This window comes from Suncus etruscus, chromosome 6 (assembly GCF_024139225.1).
Source record: "Suncus etruscus isolate mSunEtr1 chromosome 6, mSunEtr1.pri.cur, whole genome shotgun sequence".
NCBI lineage: Eukaryota > Metazoa > Chordata > Mammalia > Eulipotyphla > Soricidae > Suncus > Suncus etruscus.
Window position 1 is genome coordinate 7,948,474 of NC_064853.1, and position 26,266 is coordinate 7,974,739.

The window sequence follows — 26,266 nt, forward strand, 5'->3', positions numbered from 1 at the left end:
TCCAAACCCCCATTTATGATAGCATCCCTCCACCAATGGTCCCTGGTTCCTAAGACCTAGTGTCATTTCTCCTCAATGTATCCATATCATTTTTATTTCATTATTATAATCAGAGTCACGTATTTTCCATAGTGTTAGCTCTTATGGTTTTAATAAATATTTACATCAACTTTATACCACAAAAGTACTTGATGCCCCTAACCTAATGCCCTGATGCTCCTATGTTTCCTTAAATCCACCTTCTCTCCCCACACTTCTCGCCCTCTTCCTTGACATTCTCATTTCTGTAGTCCAGGGCCAGGGATTTGCCCACAATGGACACCCTTTCTTCCCTTCTCTTGTGACTCTATATACTACAAATCAGTGAGAATATCCAGGTTCTCACCAACTTACTTCACATAACAAGATCCCCTCTAGTTCCCTCAAAAATCCAAAAAACGCTCGTTAAAAAATGAGAAATATTTTTTTACTGCAGCACTTAGGACAATAGTCACAATATGGAAACGCCACCACTTTAAGTGTACAAGCCAGGAGGAACATCAGAAAAAAAGCAATTCAACAAGCCAAATAATAGAGGTTACTGTCCTCAAGTCAAAATGTTGAAGCATTGCAACATGAACCTCAAGCGGTTTGACAAAGAGGACAAAAATAATCAAATTAATAAAATGGTAGAATAGTCTTGTTCTCAAAGAGCTGAATCTGCTAGTGGGCAGCAGTCCATGGTGATGAGAGGTGGAATGTAGGTTGGGGAAGTACTCCAGGTCATAAGGGGGTGTAGAGCTGTGAGGGAAAGTCATTTAATAGGAAGGGCAATAATTCTTAGATAAATGAGTGTTGTGTTAAATAAATAACGATGGGGCTGGATGGTGAAGGATGCCATCCAGCCCACGTGGCTCTGCAACCTCCATGCAGCCGGCGAGTTCCAGGCCCAGGTGAAATCACTCACTCACACGCAGGCTTCAGGAAGAATCATCTTTATTCATGCCCTTGCCACCACAGGTGTGTGGCCTATGTCAACCTTTTAAGCACAGCTATATTTTGCTAGCCCTGCATCTTATCTCCTGTTAGCCATCTTCCCTTTGGGCTCCATGCGGCCCAAAGATCCAAAAGCCAGGAAACCAAGCCAGGCCAAAAGAGAAACGGCAAAAGGGCGCGAATCCCCTGGCTCAGAGGTTTATCTATCCTTTTCCAGACCCCTCCCAGAAATGGGAGGTCTTGCAGGTAGTTACACCTATTATCCGGTTCCCAAAACTCCTCCCAGATATGGGTGGGTCTTGGGGTACACCACATTTCCCCCTTTTTTAAATATTTTCATGCGCCAACGTAATAAAGTGAAAATTAATATACCAGCCCTTTTCAAAAACATATTATTTGCAAAATATACTTTACACCTGTAACCTAAAATTCTATTAATGCTTTTTTACCAAGCACTATTTTGGAACTTTCATGTTCCTATACTTTTAAACTATATTGGGGGAACTTCATTGTTCCTATAACTTTTCTATACACAAGTACTGCAGCATACATGCATAACATACATTTTAAAAACAGGCTAAGTACATTAAAATACACAGTAAAACATTTTGCAATTGAAAATATTAACTTTGAAAGACAACAAAACACATTTAAATCATAAAGAAAATGACTAAGACAAAGATGCAGGTGGTTAGAAATTAGATGTTAAAATGGGCTAATCTGTATTACCTCCCTTATATTTTTATTTTTTAACCACTAACTAATTAAAACTTATTCCATCACCAACTATGAGTAAAATATTACTACCCACTAATTTTCTACACCTAAAACCATAGTTTAGATTAATTTGTCCCACGCTGATCTCACCACGTGGCTTTTGTAAACTTTTAAAGTTCAGATGTTGGTTTGTCCCACGCTGATCTTACCACGTGGCTTTCTTCCGTAGTTCCAGGCTCCGCTGCCGGTTTGTGATCTGGAGCGAGGATTCCAGGTTTTTCGCTTTTCCGGGCAAAGCTGAGCCCAGCCAAGCCGATCCCAGCCGAGCCGAGCCCAGCCGCTTGGAGCTTTTCGCAGCTTTTTTTTTTCTTTGGGCGCACTTTGCAAGCAAGTTTTCGGCCACTTTTCTGATGCTGGAGGGGCTTCACCGCTGCCTTATTTTTCCCTCCGGGCGCACTTTGGAAGCAGCTTATGGATGTTCAGAGTTTCAAGTGATTTAAACTAAAAGTTCAGTTCGAAATTTCCAAAGTCGAAATACAAATTTAAGCCAAAGGTCATTTTTAGAAAATCAGTCCACTTTAAATACAGTCTTTTTTCTCCTACGTTTCCAATTTAGACTTTTAATAAGTTTTTGAAGAGGCCGAGGTTTTTGGTTTTTGTAACAAAGTTTTAGTTGTGGGCCTTGGCCAGAGGTGGTGCAAGCTTTCACCTCTGTTGTTTTAATGGCCTTTGAACCCCCAGATGGGGTGTCGGCCATTTTTAAAAATGGTTGCACGTGGCCCAGGGTTTTGGGCTCAGTGCACCCGACAAGAGCCAAAATTAAACTGAAAAGCAGAAATGTTACCATTGTTGCTGGTTTCTTGGGTCCAGGATTTAGGTCAAAGTTCGGAGCGCCAGATGTTGCATTAAATAATTAACGATGGGGCTGGATGGTGAAGGATGCCATCCAGCCCACATGGCTCTGCAACCTCCATGCAGCCGGCGAGTTCCAGGCCCAGGTGAAATCACTCACTCACACGCAGGCTTCAGGAAGAATCATCTTTATTCATGCCCTTGCCACCACAGGTGTGTGGCTTATGTCAACCTTTTAAGCACAGCTATATTTTGCTAGCCCTGCATCTTATCTCCTGTTAGCCATCTTCCCTTTGGGCTCCATGCGGCCCAAAGATCCAAAAGCCAGGAAACCAAGCCGGGCCAAAAGAGAAACGGCAAAAGGGCGCGAATCCCCTGGCTCAGAGGTTTATCTATCCTTTTCCAGACCCCTCCCAGAAATGGGAGGTCTTGCAGGTAGTTACACCTATTATCCGGTTCCCAAAACTCCTCCCAGATATGGGTGGGTCTTGGGGTACACCACAAATGAGCATAGGAAAAGAATAAAAAATTCAGATTGGCTGGATGTGAGGTGGGAAAGTGGTGCAATACAGATGGACATAACATTAACATAAATTTGGCCAACACATACATATTCATGCACAACACACGGCACAGACATACATTGTAGATCAATCCATATGTTACAGTTGTAAAACTGACCCATCTAGGAACGGGTTAAAGTGTTTTATAAATAAAAAGCTGGCAGGTAAGGTGGTGAGGAAATTTTCTAATTCCTAAGTATCGCTGCTGGTGAGGGTAGATGTGACTGTAAAAGCATCATAGGTTAGATAGTGCATATAACATTCTCAAGAGAATAAGCTTTTCCAAATCCTGTCATCAGCATATCACTAAAGCTTTTTTAAATATTCTCTAAAAATATTATTTTGAGCACTAGAACAAGACTCTAGATCATAGAACATCATATTGTGTATCTAGATCTTCCAGGTTCCTTTTCTGTAGAATTCTGAAAAAAAAAACCCATTAGGACATACTTGCATTGAAAATAGGTTGCCAAAACATTCTCATAATGAGCACTATAATAAGAGTCTACAGCATCCATGTTCCTTCTCCATAGCTATTTGTTGACAACATTAGAACCTTTTGCAGACGTAGTCAATCTAAAAATGGTTTGTTAACCCCCACTCTTCTGCCTCCAGACCTCCCAGCCACCATCACAAAAGCCCCATGCCCTCTCAGGAAAGAAAGCCCATTGCTCCACTGCCCCCACAAACCTCACAGACACCAGCTTATACCAGATGATTCTACGCAGAATGAGCCTAAAGTTTCTTTCCCTTAGAAAATATACATTCCTTTCATAACTAGGTAAGCTAGCTTACCTGTATAGAATAAATAAACCCCAAACAGTTATACCTCCAACCACTTTTTTAAAAACCCTGAAAATTCTGCACTTCAACCCACCCAATACAAAGCACAATGGGTCAACTAAGGAAGATATCAGAAGATGGAAATAAGGAAAGAAATCTTAGCTAATTTCTATATCCTCCAAAGCACACAAACCCCATTGATAAGGACCTAAAATCAGTATTTAATGTCTTAGCAATGGGATTCAAGAAATCACTAGCCAAAGAAATTAAGAAATTCATAGATGAACAATCAATCAACTTAAAGAACTCTACCAGAAGATTAGAGAATCCATATACATGGAACTAAGAGAACTAAAAAACATGCTAGCAAGCCATAATAGCAGAATTACACACATAGAGAATCACATGAATGAACTTGAAGACAAATGCAAGCCAACCACAACAAAGAAGTCAATAAAGAAACAAAATAAAAAATATTGGAAGAAAATGTGAGATATTTAATGAACAAAAGAAATAATCTACGAATAACAGAAATACCAGAAGGGGAGGACAAAATAGGTGCAAAGTCAATATCAGCCCTTGATTACTGGGGCTTTCATGGCTGCATCAACGAGGATGGGAAATACTTCTGTTTAGATTTTTACATAGATTCGCCTTATATCACCACAATTTCTGTTTTAAACAAAAGGAAAAAAATGATAAGGTAAATGCTTTATTCTGCTTTTCTCCACTAGAGACTGGAACCCAAGATCTGAACTCAAATTGTCAATGTTTAAATTGTATACATCACTCTCAAAACAATCAGCCTTTTCCATATTTATACATATTACAATATTTCTCTATCTCTGCCCCACACTCTGTGGTGCTCAAGGCTTATTCTTGGCTTTCTGCTTGGGATTCACAACAGCAAGCAGGTTGTGAAACCAAGGGTGTGAAACCAAGCAAGTACAAGGCAAGCAGCGACACTTTAAGATGTCTTCTTTGTGTCAAAGCACACAGGAGGAATCAGGCTCTCCCCATTATGGGTGGAGACCACCTTCCTTGATGACATGGGTGGAGATTTTTTTTTTGCTGGGGGCTTTAGTGACTGCATTGCAGAGGCAGGAAGGGGACAGGAACAGTCAAAAGATTAATCAGGAATAGTCTTCTTTTTCCTCATTGCCTTTCTCCCTCATGGCCTCTTTCTGCTATGTTCTCCTTCTGTTCTTGCAAAACCTGAACTCTCTTTGTTCAAACCTACTCCCAATCCAGGTGGGGCTAGGTCAAGGCATAAACAAAACCAACTATCTGTGGGTATTTACATCTCAAAGCAAGAGGTTATGAAAAAAGGAAATTGGGGGAAAACGTTTTTGCTTAGGCTTTTACCTAGATTCACCTTATATCTCTGCATTTTATGTTTTAAACAAAACAAAACAAAAAATGATCAAAGTTACAATAATTTGTTCTTCTTTTCTTCACCTGAGGCTGGGACCCAAGATCAGAACTCAAAGCATCAATGTTTAAATTGTATACATTAATCTCAAGACAATCAGCCCTTTCATATTTATACATATTACAAATTTTTCCTAGACTTCTCTGCATATAAAATTAGAACCTTTCTGCAGATATACTTAATTTAAAATTTCTTTTTTCTCTTTTCTTTTTTGAAGGAAGGAAGGAAGGAAGAAGGAAGGAAAGAAGGAAAATATTCTTAATCATTCTTACACAAGCACTGTAATACAAGTCTTCAGAATCAAGTTTTTCATTTTCACAAATTTATCTAAAAAAAACACTGGAACATTTCTGCATATATATAGTTTGTAAATAAATTTGCTAAAACATTCTTATAATGAGCATTGTTACTATAAGTAACAGATAAGAGCCTATAGCATCCAATTTTCTTTTCCTTTGTCATCTCTTAACAAAAAATTAGAATATATTTGTAGCCATAATTTGAGAATAATTTGCTACAAAATAATTCACAGTACACCACCTAGCAATTTGGAAATATTCACTAGAATAGCTGACAACTTTAAAACTCTAACAACATTATGCATTTCACTAAATTGTGCACACTAATATTAAACCATTAAAGTTAGATTAAAATTTTCTGTTTGCAGTAGGGCTTAGAAAAAAAAACAGTAGCAATTAAAATCCATGTAGATAAAGCAAAATTTAACCAGCAGTATAATGACTGATGCAAATAGGGTCAAGAGATTAGCCTAAAATAAAGTTATCATTTAGATATAAACCAGGTGCAAAAGGTTCTGAAAGCAGCTTTTCCTTACATGAACTTTTGCTAGGCTTGGATGCTCCATTTTCACCTTCTTCTCCTTCTCTGTTAGGTTGCTGAGGTCATATGGGATGGAAAAGCCTTCAGTACCTGAACTGTAATCTGGGTTAGGGGACCCACTAATCTACTTGCATCTGGTCCCCTTTCAATGGAGCTTTCTCTTTGGTTTCTTCCCAATCAATGATCTTGATAAGCTTTTGCAGGTTGGAAGTCTGAGGTACTTGCACAAAGCATCTTTGGTAGAAGAAAGACTGTGTCACTGAGCCTCAGTCACTGGGGCTTCTCAGCGTCTTCAGGTCTCTTCCCTTCACTTCTTCTTCTGTTCCACTTGAAGGTTCCTCTGCCACATTCAGAACAGGCACTATGTGCATTTATGTTCTGGTGATGGTCTTTGTACTCTTTCAAGTTCAAGAAAGCCTTGATTACCCACCACATAGTCAGATCACTTATCCTCATTGGGGTCTTCTTGAGTCTCTGGGTTCTGTTTCACTGTTCAAGCACCAGTTATAAAATAAAAATATAATTACACAAGTTGGTGAGACCGTTCCACAATCCGTGTTTCTAACCTCTTAAATGGACAGGTCTGATGAAGCAGGTTAGTGATGGAGAAACAATACCAGCGCAGTAAAAAAATTAATTGAAGTTAGTCTGCCTTTTCCTCATGATCTTTCTCCTTCATGGCCTTTCTCTGCTATGTTCTCTCTCTGCCATGACCAAAGCCAAAACTTTTCTTTCTCTTTCTTTTTCTTTTCTTTCTTTTTTTCTTTTTTCTTTTCTTTTCTTTTCTTTTCTTTTCTTTTTTTTTTTTTTTTTGAGTCACACCCAGCGGCACTCAGGGCTCACTCCTGGCTCTGTGCTCAAAAATTGCACCTGGCAGGCATGGGAGGACCATATGGGAAGCCAGGATTGGAAGCACCATCTGTCCTGGATTGGCTGCATGCAAGGCAAATGCTTTACTGCTGTACTATCTCTTTGGCCCGAGAACTCCTCTCTTTATTTAAACCAACTCCTAATCTAGGTGGGACAAGGTCAAGTTAGATACAAAAGCAACTATCCAGTGTAGTTTTACATCTCAAAGCAAGAGGTTAGGGCAGTGGTCGGCAACCTGTGGCTCTCGAGCCACATGTGGCTCTTTACACTTTTAATTTGGTTCTTCTGTGTGCCGGGCGGCTGCTCCAGGAGTCAGGACTCTGCTCCTAGCCTCTGTCAGTGCGCACCCTGTGTGGCTCTCAAAATAAATTTTAATCGTGGTTTTGGCGAGATTTGGCTCAGTTGTAAAAAAAAAAAAAAAGGGTTGCCAACCACTGGGTTAGGGAAAAAAGAAGTTGGGGGAAACACTTTCATTTAGCTTTTACCCAGATTTACCTTTCACTACACAAGAAAGCCCATCACCTTTATGTGTATCAGAACATTTCCTGGAGGCCAAATATATTGTCAGAAGATGCAAGACTTGAGCACCATTAAATTGTGAATCGCATAAAGCTGGAGCTAAGTCCCAAGTTTGGCAGATGCAGGAATTATGGTAAATGAAAGTTACACTTGCTAACCTTTTCCCAAACAAAGCTGATATTTTTGTAGTGATTATCTCATTTTAGTGGGCTGTCCCTATGACTTCTGAAATAACTCAGGCTGTTTCTTCTTATTACAATGTTTTTTCATCATGGATGTTCCCCCATATTATCAAAACTTACAACGGTCCAGCTACTCTATCATTCTGTAAAGAATTTGTGATAAAAACACATCATCGATATTTTACAATGCCCAGGGACGGGGAACAAGCTTACAGAACCCTCACAACTCAATGATTAAAGTACAGGAAAATTGCATGCCACCAACTGACCTTTAATGCTATTTTCATTAAACTTCCTAAATCTGTTCCAAAGAGAGATGCATTCATCTGTAGGATGGGCTCAAGCTATTTTTCCAAGAAGAAAAACTGACATAATAATAGAGTTTATTGCAATCACTCCAGGCTGCAGTGGGATTCCCTAATAGAGGTAGATATTTAGAAATTATCAGCTTAATACATCTCAAACCGCTTTTCCTGTAAGGACAGGTGGAAGCAATACTTACAGATCTATGAGGACTTCCTCTTAGAAAGCCTTGACTTGTCACAGTATGATATTGAGTCAAAGAATAATCATAAAAAATACAATGCCAGGGCCTGAGCGGTAAGGATCTGCCTTGCCAGCGCTAGCCTAGGGTGGACTGCGGTTGGATCCCCTAACATTCCATATGGTTCCCCAAGCAGGAGCGATTTCTGAGTGCATAGCCAGGAGTAACCCTGAGAGTCACTGGGTGTGGCCCTAAAAACAAGAAAGAAAGAAAGAAAGAAAGAAGGAAGGAAGGAAGGAAGGAAGGAAGGAAGGAAGGAAGGAAGGAAGGAAGGAAGGAAGGAAGAAAGAAGAAAGAAAGAAAGAAAGAAAGAAAGAAAGAAAGAAAGAAAGAAAGAAAGAAAGAAAGAAAGAAAGAAAGAAAGAGAAAGAAAGAAAGAAAGAAAGAAAGAAAGAGAGAAAGAAGAAAGAAAGAAAGAAGGAAGGAAGGAAGGAAGGAAGGAAGGAAGGAAAGAATGAAAGAAAGAAAGAAAGAAAGAGAAATCGAGAGAGAAAGAAAGAAAGAAAGAAAGAAAAAGAGAGAAAGAGAAAGAAAGAAAGAAAGAAAGAAAGAAAGAAAGAAAGAAAGAAAGAAAGAAAGAAAAAGAAAGAAAGAAAAAGAAAGAAAAAGAAAGAAAGAAAGATACAACCTCTTTTCTTTCTTTGAATCATTATGATAAAAGAGAAAAAAGTCACTATTCAGCCTATTGTAAAAATGCAGCCAGAAAATGCTGGTTTAATTTAGATTACCACAAATTGTTGGATATTCCCACTTCTTTAAAATCTTCAGCAGTTTATATCCTGTTTTACACTTCAATGGAACCTATAACAATGGATTCAACTGTATAAATTAAGCTGGTGTTCAGATAAATGCCTTTCATAAATGTCTACGACAATATTCTAATGCTTATGCCCACAAAAAACTCTGCCAAAGGATTTGGATATCATGACTCCCATTTCGGTGCTCATCATAAAATGTTTTAGTAACTTAATTTCTTTTTTTTTTTTTTTTTTTTTTTTTTGGTTTTTGGGCCACACCCGTTTGATGCTCAGGGGTTACTCCTGGCTATGTGCTCAGAAATCGCCCCTGGCTTGGGGGGACCATATGGGACGCCGGGGGATCGAACCGCGGTCCTTCCTTGGCTAGCGCTTGCAAGGCAGACACCTTACCTCCAGCGCCACCTACCCGGCCCTAGTAACTTAATTTCAATCTGATATGTCTGGAAAAGCTTTCTAATGATTTTGTTCACAAAGGTCTATGGATAAAAAGGTTGGACCCTCTAGACACACATTACAGTACTGTATACTTTAAATATCTATTACATTGCTCATTATAAGATTGTTTTAACAAATTATTTTCAAATTTATGTCTTCAAAAACGTTTTAATATTTTTGTCCATGGATATTTATGGAGAAGGAACCTGAATGCTATAAACTCTTATTACAGAGTTCATTATGAGAATATGTTGGCAACCTAGTTTCAGTGTAAGTATGTCTGCAATCATGTCCTAATGGTATTGTTCACAGTATTCTACAGGAAATGAATCAGAATGCTCTAGACCCACAATAGGGTGCTCTATGAGCTAGACTTCTGTTACAGTGCTCAATATAAAATTATTTAGTACATTTTGGAAAAATTTTTAGTGTTATGGTTAAAAGAGAATTTGGCAAAGCTGATTGTTTTGAGAGTATTATATACATGCCCTAACCTATGAAACTTTAATTGCCAAGTCTGCCCACACCAGTAGTGATTCTAGGAATTGGAAAATTTCCTCACCAACTTAACTGCTGGCTTTTTACTTATGAAACTCAGTTTTAAATTTTTAACATATGGATCAATCTACAATGTATGTCTGTGCATGTGTGTGTGTGTGTGTGTGTGTGTGTGTGTGTGTAATGACCGCATTTATGTTAATCTTATGTCCATCTGCATAGCACCATCTCTCCCCCTCACCTGCCACTCTGAAAATTCTTTTGTATTGTTTCCTGATGTTCACTTATCCCAAAATTGTTGCCCTCATTATTAAACTCCTTCACACCTACAGCTCTGCAACCTTTAGGACCTGGAGCACCAACCACTACCACCCATCTCTCATCACGTGGACTGCTGTCTGAGACCAGATTCAGCTTTTTGAGCGAGTCTTGGCTCATGGGCATATCTTGGCCATGACTCCAGCCAGCCTCTTCCCTGACTATCTACCAACATATCACCTTACAGGCTGAAGCAGCAATCAAAATTCTAAGCCGTAAAACTTATTTAAAAGACATACGGGGGTTGAAGCCTCATCCCCCACCCCCTTTCTCCCTAGGTAACTTGACCTTACCTGCAAGACCCCGCCCATTCCTGGGAGGGGTCTTGGAAAAGGTAGATAAGGTATGGACCAGAGGGGATTAGGGCTTTTGGCTGGCGCTCTCACGCTTCTGGTCTTTGGGCAGCATGGAGCCCAAAGGGAAGATGGCTGAAAGGAGTTAAGATGCAGGGTAGCTAAGAATGACTGCTTATAAGGTTATGATATAGGCCACACACATGTGGTGAATAGGGCGTGAATAAAGTTGATGCTTCCTGATGCCTGTCTCTGGATGAGTCTGATTCCGCTGTTCACCTTAACCTGGGACCCGCTGGCTGAATGGGGGTTGCGGAGCCACGTGGCCTGGGATGGCAGAGAAGAATCCCTCTCTCCATCCATCTCCATCCACCACCATCGTTAATTATTTAATTCAATAACTGGCGCTCGAACTGTGATTTGAATCCTGGACCCAAGGAAACAGCGAATATGGTGAGATTTCTGCTCTTCTGTTTGATTTTCGCTCTTTTCAGATGGAGTCAGCCCAAAGGGTTTGGCCACGTGAAGCCATGTTCAAAGATGGCCGCGACCCCTTCTAGGGGCAAAAATATCAGTAAAACAGGGGAGTTGAAAACTTGTATCACTCCCATCCAAGACTCAGGACTGAAACTTTGTTGCCGAAAATTCTTTATCCAAAAACCTCAGCCTCCTCAAACACTGATGGAGGACCTTAATTGGAAAAGGTTCAGAAAGAAAAAGCTTCTACAAGCGGACTGATTTTCTGAGAACAACCTTCGGCTTGAATTTGGATTTCGACTTTGGAAATTTTGGACTGGACTTTTAGAACTCTGAACATCCAAAAGCCCCCTGCAAAAAAACTGTGGCCTCGGAACCTGCTTTTAAAGTGCTGCCTGGAGGGGAGAAAAGGCAGCTGCAATCAGCCAAGAACTCCCGGCCCTGTGGCAGAAAAATGGCGAAAAGCTTCTAAGCAGCCCAGAAGCAGCAACGCCTGCGGCTAGGCTCAGCTCGGCTCAGCTCTGCTCCAGAAAAGTGGCAAGCCTGGAATCCGCCCTCCAGATCACAAAGGTGAAATGGCGCAAATGAACCGGCCTGCAGAAAGTTTAAAGAAGCCACGTGGTGAAATCAGTGTGGGACAAACCAGCATCTGGACTTACGGTTTTAGGTGTAGGGACTAAGTGGGTAGTCATATATTTTACTTATAGTTGGTGATGGGATAAGTTTTAGTTAGTTAGTGGTTTAAAAAAAATTAAAAAACGGAGTAATAACAGTTTAGCCCATTTAAAGATCTGATTTCTAACCGCCTGCATCTTTGTCTTGATTAAGTCATTTTCTTTATAATTTAAATGTGTTTTGTTGTTTTTCATAGTTAATATTTTCAGTTGCAAAATGTTTTACTGTGTGTATTTTAATGTACTTACCTGTTTTTAAAATGTATGTTATGCATTTATGCTGTAGTACTTGTGTGTAGGGAAGGTTAATAGGAACAGAAAGTTCCCCCAATATAGTTTAAAAATATAGGAACATGAAAGTTCCGAAATAGTGCTTGGTAGAAAAGCATTAAGAAAATTTTAAGTTACAGGTGTATAGTATATTTTTCAGAAATGTTATGTTTTTGAATAGGGCTGGTATGTTAATTTTCACTTTATTACGTTGCTGCATGAAAATATTAACCCACGTTTGGCTAAAGGTGGAGTTAGGATTACAAAAGGTTCATTTATATTTCAGAGAAGGGGGAGATGAAGCCTCATCCCCCACCCTTTCTCCCTAGGTAACTTGACCTTACCTTCAAGACCCCACCCATTCCTGGGAGGGGTCTTGGAAAAGGTAGATAAGGTATGGACCAGAGGGGATTAGGGCTTTTGGCTGGCGCTCTCACGCTTCTGGTCTTTGGGCAGCATGGAGCCCAAAGGGAAGATGGCTGAAAGGAGTTAAGATGCAGGGTAGTTAAGAATGACTGCTTATAAGGTTATGATATAGGCCACACACATGTGGTGAATAGGGCATGAATAAAGTTGATGCTTCCTGATGCCTGTCTCTGGATGAGTCTGATTCTGCCGTTCACCTTAACCTGGGACCCACCAGCTGAATGGGGGTTGCAGAGCCACGTGGCCTGGGATGGCAGAGAAGAATCCCTCTCTCCATCCATCTCCATCCACCACCATTGTTAATTATTTAATTCAACAGGGGGTGATGTTTATTTCTTTTTGTTTGTTTGTTTTGGGCCACACCCGGCAGTGCTCAGGGGTTACTCCTGGCTGTCTGCTCAGAAATAGCTCCTGGCAGGCACGGGGGACCATATGGGACACCGGGATTTGAACCAACCACCTTTGGTCCTGGATCGGCTGCTTGCAGGGCAAACACCGCTGTGCTATCTCTCCGGGCCCCGATGTTTATTTCTTTAGGTGTAATTCATTACCATGTATATTTCTTTATGTGTATTATCTTGGGGTGCAGTATTGCTTCTTTGGACTTATTCAGTATAAAATATTGGGGAATATGTGGTTTTTATATGTATTTCCTGGGAACAGTGTTATTAATAGACCTATATGTTAGCAATTATTGAGAATAACATTTACTGGTTTATAGATAATACTACTTAGCCATAGCCTTCTGGTGCCTCAAAGTACCATGTGGCATTATACTTTTCCTTTTTCCATAAACACAATAATGGGAAACCTCAGATAAGAGAAGAGTTTCTATCTATTAAGAATAGATATGTTTATATCTATTTATATGTTGCAAGTGGGCCTTTTACCCTGAGCATTTATCATTTTGATTTGACTTAGGCTTCAGTTGCTCTGAGATCGACTGTACATCCTGAATTTTGGGTTTCATCCTAGGAATCCATGCAGACTTCTGAAACATATCAGGCAATGACCTGTAACTGGGGTAGACTTCCTTGTTGCCCTGGCATCAGCTTGTACCAGGGTGTGCTAGTATGTCACCCTGATGACATAGAACAGCAACAACTTGGCCACAGGGAGCATTTTCATTTCATGGTACCTGACGTCAAAATGGAACCAGCACATGCTTTGTGACACACTGACAATGACATAGCATATGTGCAAAATCAAGAAATTTAATTACAGAGCCTGAAGAAAACATAGCATTGGTTAGAGGCATCTGGTACATTTGTTGTATAAAGGTGAATTAATATTTATCAAAATCATAAGAGCTGCTCTATCCACACCTGAAACCCGGAGCATTTTGCTAGCATGGGGAATGGCAGGCCTCCATGCCAAAGGTTTTTTTTACCAAGCTTAGGGGGGTGCAGGACTTGGACCACCCCAACAGTCTTCCATCTCCTTTCTCCAGGACTCCAAGGCTATCACTGGGCCTCACGCCCAGGGGACCAGTGAGGTGGGTGCCGGGGAGGAGCTTAAAGGGGACCCAAGGCTTTCCCCAACTCCCACACAGCACAAGAGAGGCTGGATTAGGGAAATCACAGGCAACTTTCCTTCCTACCAGTGTCCATTCTGAAACAATGCGGGGGGCTAGCGAGGTATAGACATTAACTAGGGTATCATTGGGTTTAATCTGCTTGTCATATACAGAATGTCTATGTTGTATACTTTCCTTCCCCCCTTGGCTAACCACCCAGAAGCTCATTTTTAGTCCTTTAGTCCCTCATGCTCACCTCCTATGATTCCACATTTAACCATTTTTACCTTCAGTTCTTGGCTTCCCATAAAGCACATCATTATGCTCACTCAAGCCAGCTTCCAACCAGCTACCAAAGTGACAAAATAGGCTCTCAGGCTGAGAAGAAACTAGTTCTCTTTTCTATTGATTTACTCTCATCGACCTCCTGTCCTCCACCTTTTTTCACTGTGTAACTGTGGTTGCTATCATAATAGGTTTCTGAGAAGTCCCCACTCAAAGATATTTCCTAATATGGCACTGCTGGGAGTCATTTTGCAGACTCCAGAAGGTCAAATCACAGACACCAAAGTGGTGTCCTGGATTCAGCACCTTCCCCCCAGCAATTTCTTTTTTTTGTTTTGTTTTGATTTTTTTGGGGGGCCACACCCGGTGGTGCTCAGGGGTTACTCCTGGCTGTCTGCTCAGTAATAGCTCCTGGCAGGCACGGGGGACCATATGGGACACTGGGATTCGAACCAACCACCTTTGGTCCTGGATCGGCTGCGCTGTCTCTCCAGGCCCTCCCCTAGCTATTTCTAATGACCTAAAAGGGACATGCATATCTCCTTTGAATATCTTAGATGTATTTCCTTAACTGCTATAACCCTTACTGAATATCCTCTTATACAGTGACAATTTTGCCCACTGTACTTTTTTCTTTCTTTGTGATCTGTTTAATAAGAAATTCTGATAGAAGACTCGTTATCTTTAGAATTTATGTTAGAACCAAGTTAAAGGGATTGTTGGACTTGTTCCCTTGGCCCCCAGAGGCACCAATTATACCTTCTGTTTCTCTCTTGCATAGGTGCATTAAAATGGGAAAATATTACATATACAAACAAGTTCTTATCTATTAGAGATGGGAACACAAATTTTGTAATGCAATTAGACCTTATACCCTGAACATTGGCATAATGACTTGGCTCAGGCCTCAAAAGAATGGGCATTGCCCATGCACCCCTGAACCATTGACCATCTATGGAAACAACCACAATTGTCTATAACATCACCAGGAAGCAAACCTCTACCAGGGAACACCCTACCGCTACCCTGGTATTGACTTACTCCAAAGACTGTTCCCTTAACACCCAGACGACTCAGCAACAGCAACAACCTGTTTGCAGGGCAGGATGCTCCCCATCTAATGATGAAAGTGAAACTAGAGGATGCTCTACATCCTGAAACCAGAATCTTTAACTATAGAAACCTGACACCAACAACAGCTAATGTGCAGAAAAATTTCACTGGGACCACAGAGAATGACTCAGGGGTTGGATGACCTAGTATGCCTGGAACCCAGAGTCAGTCTTATACCAGAAAACTTCAGGGATAAGGTCTCCTTGTATTTAGGCCAAGGCTTTTTCCCCTCCATTTTCCCCATATTTTGCTGGGCCTATGCAAACAACAATTGCCGCTCTCACACTGTTATAACTGTATTTTTTTTTTAAATATGGAATGCTTCACGAATTTGAGTGTCATCCTTGCGCAGGGGCCATGCTAATCTTCTCTGTATCGTTCCAATTTTAGTATATGTGCTGCCAAAGCAAGCACATGACTGTATTTTTTAACTCTTATTCTTTTTTAAAAAGAAGAAGAGCTTACAATACTCTCTGCTGGTGCTTTAAATAATTCATTGTGATTCACTAATTTTCAAAAATATTCTTCTTTCTTTTCTCTTCTATCTCTTTAGTTTTTCTTTCAATTTTCTAATTTTTAAAATCATGTTGCTTTTGATCTTCCTAAGACAAATGTATTATTATCTGTTATGTCAACTATGTACTGCATTTCTTTAAATAAATTAAAAATTAAAAAAATCTTAACAGCCAACACTATGGTAAATATGTAACCCAGATTACAATAAAAAAAACCCAATGATATGAATACATTAAGTAGAAGTGACACTAGGTCTTAGGAACTATTGTTCATGTTGGAGGAATGCTATCATAAATAGGGTTGGTGAATTGGAACTCTATATATAGGATCTCTGTAATTAACAGCGTTATAAATCATGGTGCCTAACAACAAAACAAAACTTGCAAAAAATACTCCTGATGCCATTGTCAAGTCATTAATTTGAAGCAGAAATTTGAGAAAAGTTTGGGAGTGGTGTGATCTGCTCCTGACATCTAGTTTGGGATGTGAAAGGTGTTGAAAAAAGCCAGTCCTAAGAATCTGCCTTTTGACCTTGTTTTAGGTAATCCTTCCCCCCAAGCCTTACCTGATTTCTCTCTTAAGATGGTGTTCATGGGGCCTGGAGAGATAGCGCAGCGGTGTTTGCCTTGCAAGCAGCCGATCCAGGACCAAAGGTGGTTGGTTCAAATCCCGGTGTCCCATATGGTCCCCCGTGCCTGCCAGGAGCTATTTCTGAGCAGACAGCCAGGAGTAACCCCTGAGCATCGCCGGGTGTGGCCCAAAAAACAAAAAAAAAAAAAAGAAAGAAAGAAAAGATGGTGTTCATGGTCAAATAAATATCATAGGCTTTGAACTCTTCTCTCTACTGTTATTTTATGAACCAATTAATTTCACAAGGGCATCTGGTCAAATATGGGTGAAAGTGGGAAATTGGGACTTGAAATTCAGTGATCAAATTGGCTTCTGAACCAAAGCCTTTATGAATCAGAAAATGAGAACTGTATTCAAATATTTCATGCCCATCAGATAATGGGTTCAGCATTTATGAAAGGCCTAAAATCATGGCAGGAAGAGAAGAAATTTCATAAGGCTGAGTGTAACCAGAGGCTGATCTCCCAATGGAGCTATGTAACAAAGGATCATAAACAGGGAAATAGGGTACTGGATATGGGTCTGCTGAAGGAAAGCAAAAGAACTTAGAATTTGGAAGGTGGGACAAGATGAGAGTTCTTGGGCCCATGTCATATCTATGCTTCTATTCAGATATGGGAATATTTTCTTTTATTAAATTTACTTTATTTAAAAATTATCACATATTGACATAATTTATTATAATACATTTGTTTCCAGATAACTTAGATAATATTATTTTAAAAATCATAGAAAGAAAAAAAGAAAAAAGGAAGAATGAAAGAATAAAAGGAAGAGAAAAGTACAGTGACAAGCAAATATCTGAAAATCATTGTATCTCTAAATAGGTGATTGTCATTGGTAGAGAGAAATCTTGTAGGTGGGAAATTCTGAGGCCACATCTCCCTCCTCCAGGTTCTGCCTATGCACGATGGAGCTTACTTCTTGCAAGTGTCCTGATCTTGACATACATTTTATAGTCTGGTTACCAACAGAGTGACTCAGTTTCCTCGTCTGAGAAGAGGGGGCAATCACAGCCTTAAGTCAGTGGCCTTTGGTGGGAAAACATGAGTTAGAGTTAAATCTTTTGTTCATTGTTTTTGGTGGGAGAGGACAGGCTGACAGCCTCACTCTCCATATTTCCTGTACTCTTTATTTTTGGGGGGTGCTCCTCTATGAAGATGATAACTACAACTCCTATGTGATAATCTGGAGGTCAACCATGGTTAAAGCCAATGCCAATCAGGAACTCTGCATTCAGAAGTTAGGTGTCTCCTAACAGGAGAGAGAAGATGATAACTAACCAACAACCATACCTTCTAGTACTCAGACGACTTGAAGGAGTGTCAAGTGTTGTGCAGAGACTGAAGTAGGCATTTGGTGAAGGCATCTGAGTACATGAGTTTGCTGTACCCCAAGGGTGAAAAAAATTTAAGGAACCCATGAATTTGGAAGGTGTCAAACTCCCCCCATATATGGCAGGGTAGTGCATTTGCCATACAACTGGGAGGCTCTGGCTTCCATGCCCAGCACTGTGTGTTCCTTCTTGCACTTCCTGCAGGAACTCTATGTTCTGGGCCAGGGTTGCCCAAGTACAACCAGCTGTGATCCAAAACTCAGAAAAGCAAACACAGTTTTGTTTTCAGTCCTGTCTGATGAAAAGTGCTATATTCCATTATAGTGAGGGTGACAAACAACAAGGAGAAAGCAGGTTCTGAAAATTAGTAGCAAGGGTATCAGGAACTTTATAAGATCCTTAGCAGCAATAGCAGATAGAATCAAAACCTTAAACGCAGAGCCAAAGAACATAGGGCTCTTGCATTGCACATGGCTGTTTTATGCTCAAATCACAGCAGAACTTGGGGTTTGCCAAATGTATTATCTGAGTACAGAGTCAGGAATAACCCATGAGCATAGCCACGTGTGGGCCCAAAACAACCTGGGCTCATCTCTCTTCCAATGAAACCGTAATATAATCCCACACTAGGTTGATCACATATCTAAGTAAGTCAGGTATATGAAATCTTCATGAACTTGAATGGCCTCAACATTAAATACTGGTACAAGCAAAAAGGCTTTCCTCTGTAACCGATATATTTTTATTTCAGGTTCTCAAAATCATGCAGAGACACAAATGACCTAAGTGAATTGAGCTCGAGAGTTTCAAGAAAGACCAATGGCAAGAGAGAACTTGGGTTGGAGAGAGAGAGAGTACAGGGTTGATGGAACTTGTTTTGAATGTAGCTGGCCTGGGTTAAGTCCTTAGCACCATACAAGGCTCTTTGGTCACTGCTCTGAGAGCAGAGCCAAGAGTAAACCCTGAGTACTGTTGGGTGTGCTTTTCCAAAGCATCTAAAAAATTTAAAATACAGAATGCCTCGAGGGAGATGCTTCTTTATTCAGCTCTGACTTATTTTTAATTGCCAAAGTAGCTAGAAAAGCCTAATAAAGGCTCTCCCCCCTTCCAACAATAGCTCCCATTTCTGATGACTATCAGTTCTTGGTCACAGAGTCAACTTTACAACATCCTTTCTGCCTTGCTTCCATTTGCTCCTCCTCCTCCTCTTCTTTTTCCTCTTCTTTGCTACCATTTCTTCCCATTTTTCTTTTTGCTCCCATTCCTTCCTTTCTCTCTCTTCTTTCTTTCTTTTTCTCTTTCTTTTCTTTCTTTTTCTCCTCTTCCTTCCTTGCTTCCTTCCTTCCTCCTTTTTTTTTTGTTTTTGGGCCACACCCGTTGATGCTCTGGGTTTACTCCTGGCTAAGCACTCAAAAATTGCTCCTGGCTTGGGGGAACCATATGAGACGCAGGGGGATCGAACCACAGTCCGTTCTAGGCTAGCGCTTGCAAGGCACATGCCTTACTTCTAGTGCCACCGCTCTGGCCCCTTCCTTCCTTCCTTCCTTCCTTCCTTCCTTCCTTCCTTCCTTCCTTCCTTCCTTCCTTCCTTCCTTCCTTCCTTCCTTCCTTCTTCTCTTTGTTTCTTTGTTTCTTTCTTTTTTCTTCCTTCCTTCCGTCTCTTCCTTCCTCTCTTCCTTCCTTCCTTCCTTCCTTCCTTCCTTCCTTCCTTCCGTCTCTTCCTTCCGTCTCTTCCTTCCTCTCTTCCTTCCTTCCTTTCTTTCTTCCTTCCTTCCTTCCTTCCTTCCTTCCTTCCTTCCTTCCTTCCTTCCTTCCTTCCTTCCTTCCTTCCTTCCTTCCTTCCTTCCTTCCTTCCTTCCTTTCTTTCTTTCTTTCTTTCTTTCTTTCTTTCTTTCTTTCTTTCTTTCTTTCTTTCTTTCTTTCTTTCTTTCTTTCTTTCTTTCTTTCTTTCTTTCTTTCTTTCTTCCTTCCTTCCTTCCTTCCTTCCTTTCTTTCTTTCTTTCTTTCTTTCTTTGGTTTTTGGGCCACACCCGGTGATGCTCAGGGGTTACTCCTGGCTATGCGCTCAGAAGTCGCTCCTGGCTTGGGGGACCATATGGGACGCCGGGGGATCGAACCGCGGTCCGTCCGAGGCTAGCGCAGGCAAGGCAGGCACCTTACCATTAGTGCCACCGTCTGGCCCCTTCTCTTTCTTTCTTTTGCTCTTTTTTCCTGTTTTATTTTTCCTTCCTTTTTTCTTCCTTCCATCCTTCCTTTATTTCTTCTTTCTCTTTTCTTTCTTTCTTTCTTTTTTTTTTGATTTTTGGGCCACACCCGTTTGACGCTCAGGGGTTACTCCTGGCTATGCGCTCAGAAATCGCTCCTGGCTTGGGGGGACCATATGGGACACCGGGGGATCGAACCGCGGTCCGTCCTACGCTAGCACTTGCAAGGCAGACACCTTAACTCTAGCGCCACCTTCCCGGCCCCCTCTCTTTTCTTTCTTTTTCTTCCTTCCTTCCTTCCTTCCTTCCTTCCTTCCTTCCTTCCTTCCTTCCTTCCTTCCTTCCTTCCTTCCTTCCTTCCTCCCTCCCTCCCTCCCTCCCTCCCTCCCTCCCTCCCTCCCTCCCTCCCTTCCTTTCTTTCTTTCTTTCTTTCTTTCTTTCTTTCTTTCTTTCTTTCTTTCTTTCTTTCTTTCTTTCTTTCTTTCTTTCTTTCTTTCTTTCTTTCTTTCTTTCTTTCTTTCTCTTTCTTTTTTCTTCCTTCCTTCTCTTTCTTTTTCTTCTCTTTCTTTCTTTTGCTCTTTTTTCCTGTTTTCTTTTCTTCCTTCCTTCCTTCCTTCCTTCCTTCCTTCCTTCCTTCCTTCCTTCCTTCCTTCCTCTTTCTTTTTTCTTCCTTCCTTCCTTCTCTCTTTCTTTTTCTTCTTTCTTTCTTTTCTTCCTTCCTTCCTTCCTTTTTTCTTCTTTCCATCCTTCCTTTGTTTCTTCTTTCTTCTTCCTTCTTTCTCTTTTCTTCTTCCTTCTTTCTCTTTTCTTTCCTTCTTTCTCTTTTCTTTCTTTCTTTCTTTCTTTCCTTCTTTCTCTTTTCTTTCTTTCTTTCTTTCTTTCTTTCTTTCTTTCTTTCTTTCTTTCTTTCTTTCTTTCTTTCTTCCTTTCTTTCTTTCTTTCTTTCTTTCTTTCTTTCTCTCTCTCTCTCTCTTTCTTTCTTTCTTTCTTTCTTTCTTTCTTTCTTTCTTTCTTTCTTTCTTTCTTTCTTTCTTTCTTTCTTTCTTTCTTTCTTCTTTCTTTTTGGGTTTTGGGCCACACCCATTGACACCAGGGGATAGAACCACAGTCTATCCTAGGCTAGTGCTTGCAGGGCAGACACCTTACCTCTGGCGCCACCGCTCCAGTTCCTCTTTCTTTTCTTTCTTCCTTTCTTTATTCTTTCTTTCTCTTTATTTCTTTTTCTTTTTCTCTCTTTCTTTTTTCTTTCTTGCTCTCCTTTCTCTGTTCTTTATTGCTCTCGTCTTTCATTCTCTTTCTTTCTTTTTTCTCTTTCTTTCTTTTTTCCTTTCTTCCTTACTTTTTTCTTTCTTTTCTTTCTTTCACTTGTTTTTGGGTCACATATGTTGATACTCAGGAGTTACTCCTGACTCTGCATTTACAAATCATTCTTATGGCACTCAGGAGCCATATGTGATTCTGGGAATCAAACTCGGGACTGCCACTTGAAGGAAAATGTCCTTCTTGCTGTAACATCACTCTAGTTTCAGTGATCTCATTTCTCATGGACATCATATCCTTGATCCCTCAGAGTTAACTCAGCACTTTAAAACCATAACATTGGGGCTGGAGAAATAGAACAGTAGTAGAGAGTTTGTCTTTCAGGCAGCCAATTCGAAATGGTCGGTGGTTCAAATCCTGACATCCCATATGGTCCCCAGAGCCTGCCAGGGACATTTCTGAGTGCAGAGCCAGGAGTAACCCTTGAGCACTGCTGGGTGTGCCCAAAAACTAAAAAACAAAACAAAAACCCATAAAACTCAACATAGTCACCATCACTTCAAATTGGCAGCCAAGTGCTGTCTAATTACTACCATGACTGGTAGTTAGAGGGTCTCCCTAGAAGACATGTCATGGCCAGAGAGTAGGGGAGCAGGGTGTGTGTAAGAGGAGCTCCCAACGGAGGATCCCTCCATGAGGATTTAGAAGCCTGGTGTGTAGGGATGGAGTGTAAGACATGTGGAGACATTGGCTTCGGAGTTGTTTGTGCTGGCACCATGTGGATCAAACCACAAGGTGCCCCTGGGGACTGAGTACAGTGGCCACAGTCAGTCTGGAGAAGCCCCCCCTGAAAATTCTCAATTTTGAATTTTCTGTCACCATCAGGGTAAGATTTTGGAGAAGATGAACGTCTGTTCCATGGGCAAGTTGGTCTGTTTTGCACATGATCTGTTGCCCTTGAGGAAGGACCCAGATGTGATGGTTACAGACCTGCGCTTTGGGACAATCCCTGTGAAGTTGTACCAGCCCAGGAGTTCCTGCAGCACCCCCAGGACTGGCATCTTGTACTACCATGGTGGAGGGGGCATGGTAGGGAGCCTGAGTGAGTGACAGCATTCCCCTGGGTTGACCCCAGTGTAGTATTGGGAGATCCTTATGGCCATGAGATTCTGTCCTAATGGGTCTAAGAGGCTCCATTAAGATTTAAGCAGGGTTGCAACCCAGATAAATTGGGTGGCAAAGGTCCCTTGGAACCTTTCCAAATCTTTTTTGAAACAAAGATAAAGGTCTATGTACACACTCTATAGGTACACATTATAGATCTCTTTATGTATGCGCACATGCAAGATAGTTTTCTATATATGGATTCCATGCAATGCTCTGTGCATATTTGGATATAAGTGGAATATATATAGATATGTGGAATGAGAGTATGCAAATCTGAATGATTTATGCTGATAGATTTGTTGTGACAAATGAAGTGTAGACATGAAGGCAGTATAGACACATAAAGTATACATATTAAGTATATAAATTAATTTTGTTGATAGTGTGGAAAGTAAGTGGAACATTTGTATGTACATAATATGTTTTTTGAAAAATGATATGATATACATGTTTATCTGAATATGTACATGTGGCATATGTGTGCGCATTTTTTTTGTTTTGGCCCACAGCCAGTGGTGGCAGGGGCTTGAATAATACAGTTTAGGGAGACTACTTGCAACAGCGCTCAGTCAACCAGGCCAACCCGACCTCCCACATGCTAAGCAGACATGCCAGTGCTTTGCGCTGCCTGTTCAGCACCTACCTGTGCATCTATGGTTGTATACATGGAGTATGTGACATGCACATATTTATTCGGGTCCTCTGTGCTCATATTTGCATGAACATCCATGTGTATGGATATTTAGACATAGACAGGCATCGTGTATATTGCAGAATCCTTGAGTTCCAGCTTCCAGAAACCTCCTCATCAGCACCACAGAAAAACAGAGAGGTGCTCAACAGATCTGAGAACCTACCTGGCACTGGTCTTAGAGATGGTCAGATAGCAGGGGTAGCACTCCAGTCTTTCTAAAGCATGTCCCAAATGTTTTGTTTTCTAGAAACCCACCATGGCATCTGTCTTACTTTGTGCAAGGAGAGTGATTCAGTGGTCCTGTCAGTTGGGTGAGTGAAGGGGAGAAGGGGCTGAGGGGAAGTCAGCCTGACATGGAAAATTGATGGGTGAGGAGTAGGAATAGGCTGGCTGGGAGTGGAAAGAACAGTGTGGAGGAGACGGGTGAGAGGGACTTAAGGTCCACCCTGGGAATCAACCAAACTGCTGCATTACACAGGAGCGGAAGTGGAGCTTGTGGATTCCTAGTGGAAGTCAGCACAAAAAGGGTTTGCTCTTGGTCCAAAAGAGCAGGAGCAAAATTTCTCACTAGGTGCTTTGGGGATAACACAGAATACCTCTCCACAGTTAGTGCTAGTACTTCTCTCTATGCAGGTCTGTGGTGCTCAGGCTGTGCATGGGAGCGAGACAAAGTAGAGGGTTTCCCTGCCTCCTAACCATCTCAGGAACAGCACTACAGCTGCATTTACCCGAAACATGCAGAACTTGAGGATGCAGAACTTGAAGTACATGGATTGGGGCAGAATCCCACATCTGACAAACCAGACACTACAAAGGCCCCATTTCTCAGAGCCAATATGCTCAGAGGCGATTTGCCAAGGAAGGGCAAGACTCTGGCCTTCTTAGTTCTTCACTTCCTAGGGATGCACTTGTGAATCGGGAAAGCTCCAGTGTAGCATTACACATTTCCCAGCATTCTTTTAAGTTTTGTTTTGTTTTGGGGCTACACCCCATAATGCTCAGGGATTACTCCTGGCTATATTCTCAGAAATTGTCCCTAATTTGGGGAACCATATTGGACACCAAGGATCAAACCACAGTCCATCCTAAGTTAGCGCATGCAAGGCAAACGTCCTCCCGCCTGGCCCCTTCCCAGAATTCTTGACACATCTCCAGGTGAGTGGAGTGAAAAATACTGGCATCTCCAGTTGAGGTAGTCCTGGAAAAATGCCTCAACTATCAGTTCTTGGCTCCTAACCATGAGCAGAGAGATGTCTGTCAGAACTCTGTGGAGTCCATAGGTGGTTTTAGACTTCATTTTAACCATTTTTTTTCTTTTGGCTTTTGGGCTACACACAATGGTGATCAGAGATTATTCCCAGCTCTGTGCTCAGAAATCACTTCAGACAGCATCTGGGAATCAGATGGGATGCTGCAGCTCTACCCTGGTCATCAATGTGCAAGGCAAGTGTTCTATGGATTCAGTCCCAGAGAGTCTTGACTTTCTTAAGGTTTTATATGTGACCAGCATTGAAAAGAGTAATATTTCCCCCCCAGACTTTTGCTCTATCATCTCTTGATGAAAGGGTAGGCCAGCAGAGCTCAGGAACCTGCTTGGCTGTAGTCAGAAACGGCTCATTTCTTAGACTCAGCTGCTCAGGAGGACATTTTGTGATAATTACTACTCTCTGGGGCTACTTTAGTACTTTAGTTTCCACACTGACCTATTGCATGGTAGAATTTATAAGAATCCAATATAGGAGAATCAAGTTCACCAAAGAACTCCCACCCCACATTCAGTGGCAAACTCAAACAATTCTGAAAGATGAGTTGTTGATGAGATCTATTATGGTTCAAGGTTGCTGGCAGAGCTCAGTGGCTATTGTTGTCCCTTCATGGGGCAATGTCACCCATGAGAAATGCAATTAGGAGGAACTAACCTTCTGTGCCAGGCATTCATATCCATTCACCTCATTACATCTCTGTCCCCTTCATGTTACCTGTTCAGATTCAGAGGGCAGTCATGGGAAGAAACTGGGGCTCACAGAGATTGAGTACAGTGATTGGGGCTCTCATCTGGGGTGAGGAGGATAAAATATTTCCACTGGGTTCCTTGGCAGATATCGCAAGATCCCTGAGTTTAAATATCCAGTAATATTCACTGATTGCATGGCAGCCACCATCCACTTCCTGAAGTCTCTGAGTTTGTTTGGGGTGGATCCAGTTCGCCTGGTGGCCTGTGGTGACAGCATTGGAGCGGGAGCAGCCATCGTGATGTGTCAACAGCTTTTGAAGTTTCCCCACCTTCCAAAGATCCGTGCACAAATGATCATCTATGCTGGTCTCCATGGCCTCGATTTCCAATCACCATCTAATCAACAGCACAGCGTCCCATTATTGCCTAGGAATTTTGCCATCTATTGTTTAATGAACTATGTGAATATTGACCCCTCCTGGAAAAGAGACATAATAACAGGTGCCAATCTGCCCCCCTGAAATTAGGGAAAAGTACAGGAAATGGTTGGGCCATGAGAACATTCCCGAGAGATTCAAGCAATGGGGTTACCGCCAGAAGCCTGTGCCACCCCTGAATGATTTGGCATACCAGGAGACACACCTTCTGCTGGAGCCTACTGTGTGCCCACTGATAGCAGAGGATGAAGTGATGTCTCAGATGCCCGAAGCTTTGATTGTGAGCTGTGAGTATGATTATTTAATAGACCACTCGCTGCTGTACAAGAAGAGGCTGGAGGACTTGGGTATCCCAGTGACTTGGTTGCACTTAGAGGATGGTTTTCATGGAGCACTCACAATGGTTGACATGATCTTCTTTAATTTTCCCTGTTCCAGAAAAATTATGAATTCCATGGTTGATTTCATCAAGAGATTGTAACTTTGTTCTTCCAACTGCAGGCACATGAAGGGTGGGTTCCTCCATCCTATGCAACACATATGGGACTTCTGTTGTTGATGTTGGGAAAGATAAATTGGGATGAGGACAAGAGTTCAAGTTTTCATGTCCTACTTGGTGACTTCAGGTCATACAATGCAGATGCCTGGTGTCTAAGAAAGAACAGTGAAGAAGGAGTTTCCCTAGTATTTGTTAGAAAATTGGAGTTAACTGAGGACCCTCATGGGTG

The 26,266-nt window shown here is 41.4% G+C and overlaps 1 non-coding gene and 1 pseudogene across 1 annotated transcript; one reads left to right on the forward strand and one right to left on the reverse strand.

The window, feature by feature from the left end:
• Positions 1–614: 614 nt before the first annotated feature.
• Positions 615–26,019, forward strand: LOC126011628 (arylacetamide deacetylase-like 3; annotated as a pseudogene).
• LOC126012897 (U6 spliceosomal RNA) lies at positions 15,648–15,754 on the reverse strand. The gene has a single exon (XR_007497243.1). It is a non-coding gene; the product is annotated as a U6 spliceosomal RNA (small nuclear RNA).
• Positions 26,020–26,266: the final 247 nt, after the last annotated feature.